At 39.1% G+C, this 6,023-nt stretch overlaps 1 protein-coding gene and 1 long non-coding RNA gene across 2 annotated transcripts in view; one reads left to right on the forward strand and one right to left on the reverse strand.

The window, feature by feature from the left end:
• LOC115078637 (olfactory receptor 8G1-like) overlaps window positions 1–1,759 on the reverse strand; it is a 24,003-nt gene extending 22,244 nt beyond the window's left edge. The window contains exon 1 of the mRNA XM_029581579.1: window positions 1,607–1,759. The gene's annotated coding sequence lies outside the window, so the exon portion shown is untranslated. The remainder of the gene's footprint in view (window positions 1–1,606) is intronic.
• On the forward strand, window positions 693–5,760 carry LOC115078638. Its single transcript, XR_003853129.1, has 3 exons — window positions 693–1,070; window positions 2,555–2,654; window positions 3,112–5,760. It is a non-coding gene; the product is annotated as an uncharacterized LOC115078638 (long non-coding RNA).
• The last annotated feature ends 263 nt before the right edge of the window (window positions 5,761–6,023 follow it).

Here is a 6,023-nt window from a genome sequence, read left to right on the forward strand (position 1 = left end):
TTCAATTTTACCCGATTTAGTAGTGGACATCCTCCTCTGGAAGAAGCCGAGAGCTAAAGTCCAATTCAACCAGGAGAAAGGTGGGTTCAATAAGAATCTAAGATGTGGTCTGGTGGAGCCCCGGAGTAAGGTGGCCATCTTTGTCATGGCTCAAGTGCGCCCCTGTCTGGGGGCAACTTTTAAACCCCAGAGACTTTACTTGGGATGTGAATCATTTTTCTAACTAATTGAAATATCGTATGATATTTCTAAATTTGTTATAAATTGGTTAAAAGAAAGAAACAATGTTACCCCCAATTTTTCATAAAAATCGTTTTTCAGATTAGTGCGCGCTAACTCATGTTAGCGCGCACTAACAAAAAAAACATTTATTTTTGTTACTTTTTGTTATTTTTTGCTATTTTTGTCAGTGTGTACTGTATGAATAGCCATCACAAAATGAAACCTAGTGGACTGAAGTGACATCAGACCAGAGCAAATGAAACTTAGAACAGACTGATTTCCTGGAAATTACCAGCAGGTGTAAATGGCAGAAAAAGCATTCTAGTAACAAGGCACATACAAATGCACAAATTTAATAATTGGTCATAAAGTAAGGGGCAGGCAAACGCAGACACCTGTTGATTGGTTGAAGGCATTCCCTTATAAAGCTGTGCACTAGCAGTATTAGCGCTGAGTAGGCTTGGATTTTGTATCCTTTGCTTGTATTACCTGCCGCTCCTAAATAAAAGACACCTTTCTTTATATTAAACTTCTTGCTGTATTGACTCTTAAGGCTGGTCTTTATTGGTCTTCATTGCCAGGATTTAAAACATCTGATGCTGAAACCGGGAGGTACAGCGCAAGCCTCCGTGGGAGTTCAGTCTCAGTAATTAGGTGTGCGGCGGCTGCCTAAAGCTGTTGACAGTTGCCAGATGCTCTGGGCTTGACTGGTGTCAGTCAGCTGCACTCAGGAGCAGTGCAATCAAAGGCCATGTCATGTCCCGGCGCTTGAATTAAACCGAGTCTGTGACAAGGTCTGGAGTTTGCGTTTTATTGGCCTCATCCCTTAACCAAGACATTGGTATCAGGTAAGGGCTGGGATCCCTTTCTTATAAAAGGGGTCCCTATTGTTATTTTGTATGTATGAGAGTAGATTTTTTTTCCTATATGTGTAGATTTTTCGGTATCTTTGCCTGCGTTCTTTCTGCCTTGTTTGCTGTTTTCTAAGATCATTCAACTTTCTAGGTTTCGCTCATGCACCCACCTTTTTGTAGGCAGGTCCCTGTGAAGCGCAGCTAGTCTCAGTGCTCAGTGTTTATTTTGTAATTAGTTTTGTTTGTTTTGCCTTACACTGTATAGTCTGTTGGCTCAGCGTGAGTTCCAGCTGTTTCACATTACATGCTCCCCTGCTGGGAGCTGGGGATCACTTTCCTAGTAAATTTCAAAATTGTTTGTATGGGCACATAGTCACCATGAGCCAGTTTGAGAGTTCTCATCTGTTTGTTCAGCAGTTAAGGTTCAGGGGACGGGTGTCGTTGTTGTTGTATTTTTTTTCTTGCTAAACAGACTATTGGTTACAATGTTAATCTCACAATTGGTTACAGTGTAGATCTCAATACCTTACCGTGACTCTGCGGTTTATGGCAGTCCTTGGAGTCTGCATTGGGAGCTCATTAGCCCTCCCACCTTTGGAATTTCTTTGTGCCCAGCAGAGAGGGAAAGGGGGAGTGATCCCCCCTCCTTCCATTTTGTACAGGTCTGCCTACAGCGTTACATGCAGTTAGTTTCAAGGTGCCCTGCTTTTTATGCCAGAGTCTTGGAATTTCCCTTTCTTGCTCTTTGTGAAAAACATTGTGTTCATTTAAAGTTATTTTTCATTTCCTAGTTAGATTTGATTTATCATTAGCAGAAAACATTTTGCTTTTTCTTGTTCTTAAGTTCCCCAGGTTTTCTTTATCAGTGTCATGGTTTAGCTTGCCGCTTCAGTGGCTATGTGGAGTAAAAAATAAATACATAAATAAATAAAGCAGGGGAGTCCACTGAAGCTGAAGGGGGCTGCAGAGAGATGGCCATTGCGGCACAGGAGAAATGACAGATTCCATTTTAATGAAGTGATCAGTATAGTTTAAAAACAGAAATGTGTGTGTTTAGGTTAAAAATGGATTGGGAAGGAATTATAAGATATTGAGCAGACGAATAATAATAGCCTTGAGTCAGTAAGAATGTTTAGTTTTGTTTACAGTGCAAAAGAAAAAAAAAGAGAAATCTTTATCTTGTCAGTACAAGGGAATGTATATAATTGTACCATCATTACTGGACTTATGGAAGAAAAAGGAAGGGAATTGAGATTACCTTGAAGGAATACATTTTTGGGACACTGAGAAAAGCATACAGAGATTTGGTCATCACACTGGTGCACTGAAAGCACATCCCTAAGCCTTTCCTTACAAATTTAAAATTGCCCTTAAGTAAAAATTATATGTCAAAATTAAAAATGCTTTGCCCTTTCACAGAGGAGAGAGACTTCCCCTGGAGTGAAAGAATTATCTCAGTAACAAATATTCTGTTGCAGGACTGTATTCCAGAAGAGAAAAGAAGAAAATCAATGAGTGGAAGCTGAGTATTAATGAGTACAGCTCCTTCTAGAGGCACAGCAATATAAAAGAAATAAGGTAGCTTTATAACTGCAATTTGCTGAATTATTATCAGAATGTTTAGTTTCAATTGAGCTGTAATTTCTCTAACCTTTATGTTGCCACATTTTATATTTTCCCAGGTTAGTAACAGATGAAACATTTGAAGATTGTTGAAGATTACATTTTTTCCTTTTTCCCAGTTTTTAATTTTTAAACAGATCTCCTTTTTGATTTTTACTTTTGTTTAATTCTGGATCGATGTAGACATTATCTAAGCATTTTTTTCACACACTTTTTGGTCTACTTTCATTTTTGATCGGGGGTTTGAGCTCATCAAAAGAAAAACTATGTGTTACTTATTGTTTGTTTTCTGTGTTGTGTGTCCTTGGACCTGCAGAGTGAATGAAGTTGTGTGACATAGTTTAATGTTCTATGTAATCACTGATAGAATATTCTCCCTGATTAATCTGAATTTGTTTTGTTCTTATGTTAGATTCTGATCAAGTACAATACCTAGTGCTGAATTGAAAGGCTGTGCTTCGATGTCACTGAAGTGTACTAAGCCGAGAGAACTGTTTGCCCTGAATACGTCATTGAATTCAGAGATTATCCCATCCTTATAACAGCATCTTTTGCCATGGAATTGGACTGTGAACAGTTTTCAAAGAAAGCCATCATACACCTTTCATCATTTGATTTTCTTTTGTGTGTGCATTGCTTTGTGTCTTGCTCAGATGCTGTTTGGACCTATTTGCAAATGTCATTTTTTAGACACAATTAATGCAGTTTTTGCAAGTTTTGTAGCATTTCTAGTCTAACTTCCATCACTTATATGCCTTTCTTCACTGAATCAGCTAAATTATTATGTAATATGTCTTTCTTTACCTTTCTCTATGAAAGCTGCTTGATCACATTACTCAAATACCATATCCCACTGCTTGCCCTCCTAGAGTGAGATATGTCTCAGTATGGATCAAATGTTTTCTTGAATTCCTTATTCTTTGAGTATCTGTCCTTTTTAACTGGAGCTTATTTTTCTGAGATTGATCTCTTGTAGAGACTCACCCATTCTAACTGAGGCTTACTCTCACAGGGATATGCAACTATTCCTATTCCTACCTATGACCAGAATGTGTCTTATGTTTTTTTTCTGTTGTTTTTACTTTTCTTCCTTGTCCATTATGATGGATTGCCTCTTTATACTTTCTCTGTACATTTTAAGAATGATGTTCAATTGCTTTGCTAGGTTATCCCTCCTAGTTGGTATCTTTGTGACACCCATATGCATAAGTACCGATCCAAAGTCAAGTAACACTTGCATCACAATAACCATAGATGGTATGACCAAAACATCCATATTGCTATATAAAACAAGGTACAAATATCAAGAGACCTTCACCCATTGTACATATAATTTCACCCAGTACGGTTTGTGCACACATAATGTAGAGATCACTTGTTTTGAACCTACTGACAATCCCACCCAACAATGGCTGCAAGTTCCCAATGGAGGTTTGTCCCAGGGACAGCACTTAGCATCTTTCCTCCTCCCCCTGTCACCAGCTCCATGCTGTCTTCCTGCCCCTCCATTGATACACCTGCTTCTCTTATCATTGAGGTATGTTACCTGATCCCGTACTGGGATTTTATTCAGACCTGTGGTAGTTCCCTAGAAAGACACCACACTTACATGCATAACCATTTATACATATGTCCACAACAGTGGCCATATACATACAGAAACCAGAGACATTGTACCTCCTTGATGCAGAGGTACCAACAGGGGAGATAATTGGCTTTGGGAAGCAAAAGAACAGGATTGGAAATCACCTCATAATGTTTCCAGTATTCAATTACCACCCAGATATGGGAAAGCACAGTGAATATTGGCCCACTCCATTGTTGCAACATAGTGCATCCATAGACCTTACACGGTATTACATACTATAGCTGTAGGCAATTCTTCTTGTTTGTCACAATCTTTCCTCAACTATACCACAAACACTCAAATGTTAATTTTCTATTGGCCCACGGCCCAGCCTCCTGGGGTCAGGATGGCTCTTGGGGTTACAGAACTCCAATATATATGTTAAATCATATTATACAACTGCAAACTGTTGTTGAAATTATTAATGCAACTGCTAAAGCACTGAGAATACTAGCTGCACAGCAAAAAGGTTTCCGGAATGCCATTTACCAGAATCGTCTACATTAGATTACATACTAGCTTCTGAAGGAGGATTATGTGGGAAATTTAACCTCAGTAACTGTTGTCTTCAAATTGATGACCAGGGTGAAGTAATTGAAGAGATCACCCGAAACATGATGTCCATTGCTCATGTACCTGTGCAAACCTGGAAAGGCCTTAATGTCAGTGATCCATTTGGATCCCTTGGATCATAGTTCTCTAGCTTAGGTTCAGGATTCAAAATTCGAATTTGCTCCATGTGTACGATTGCCTTACTGGGACTTGTTGTTTGCCTCTGATTGCCATGTCTTTGTATCTGCCTATGATGATCAAGTAGCTGAAATGTTGGTATCTCAGAAGAGCACCCGGATCATGCTAAATCAAGCTGAAACTTTGAACCTGATGCTTCTGGATTCCAATGATGTCAACGCACCATTCCCCACCACCTATAATAGTTATCTGTGAAAAATGAGCACATTGGTACCAAGGTGGGTAAGTCTCTAGCCACCAAGGAATAGCCTTGGTCAGGCGGAACAACCTAAGACAGGCAATGTGCGACAGATAGGTGTGAAGGGTTCCTAGGAGAAACCCTTCAAAAGGGGGAATGTATGAATAGCCAGCAGAAAACGAAACCTAGTGGACTGAAGTGACGTCAGACCAGAGCAAATGAAACTTAGAACAGATTGATTTCCTGGAAATTACCAGCAGGTATAATGGCAGAAAAAGCATTCTAGTAACAAGGCATGTATACATGCACACATTTAATAATTGGTCATAAAGTAAGGGACGGGCAAATGCAGACACCTGTTGATTGGCTGAATGCATTCCCTTATAAAGCTGTGCACTAGCAGTATTAGCGCTGAGTAGGCTTGGCTTTTGTATCCTTTGCTTGTATTACCTGCTGCTCCTAAAGAAAAGACACCTTTCTTTATATTAAACTTCTTGCTGTATTGACTCTTAAGGCTGGTCTTTATTGGTCTTCATAGCCAGGGTTTAAAACAGCACTAACATGAGTTAGCATGCACTAACTCCAAAAATGATTTTTCAAAAAAAATAAAAAATAAAAAATGGGGATACGTGGGAAAACAATTTTTTCCTGTGGCCAGACGATCCCGAAAGCAGGATCGTCTGGCCACAGGATGATCTAAAGTGAATTTACTCATCTAACTTCACTTTGAAAATTATTTCAGAAAATCATGTACCCATATTTCCACTTG

The sequence above is a fragment of the Rhinatrema bivittatum genome, chromosome 16, assembly GCF_901001135.1.
Source record: "Rhinatrema bivittatum chromosome 16, aRhiBiv1.1, whole genome shotgun sequence".
Lineage (NCBI taxonomy): Eukaryota > Metazoa > Chordata > Amphibia > Gymnophiona > Rhinatrematidae > Rhinatrema > Rhinatrema bivittatum.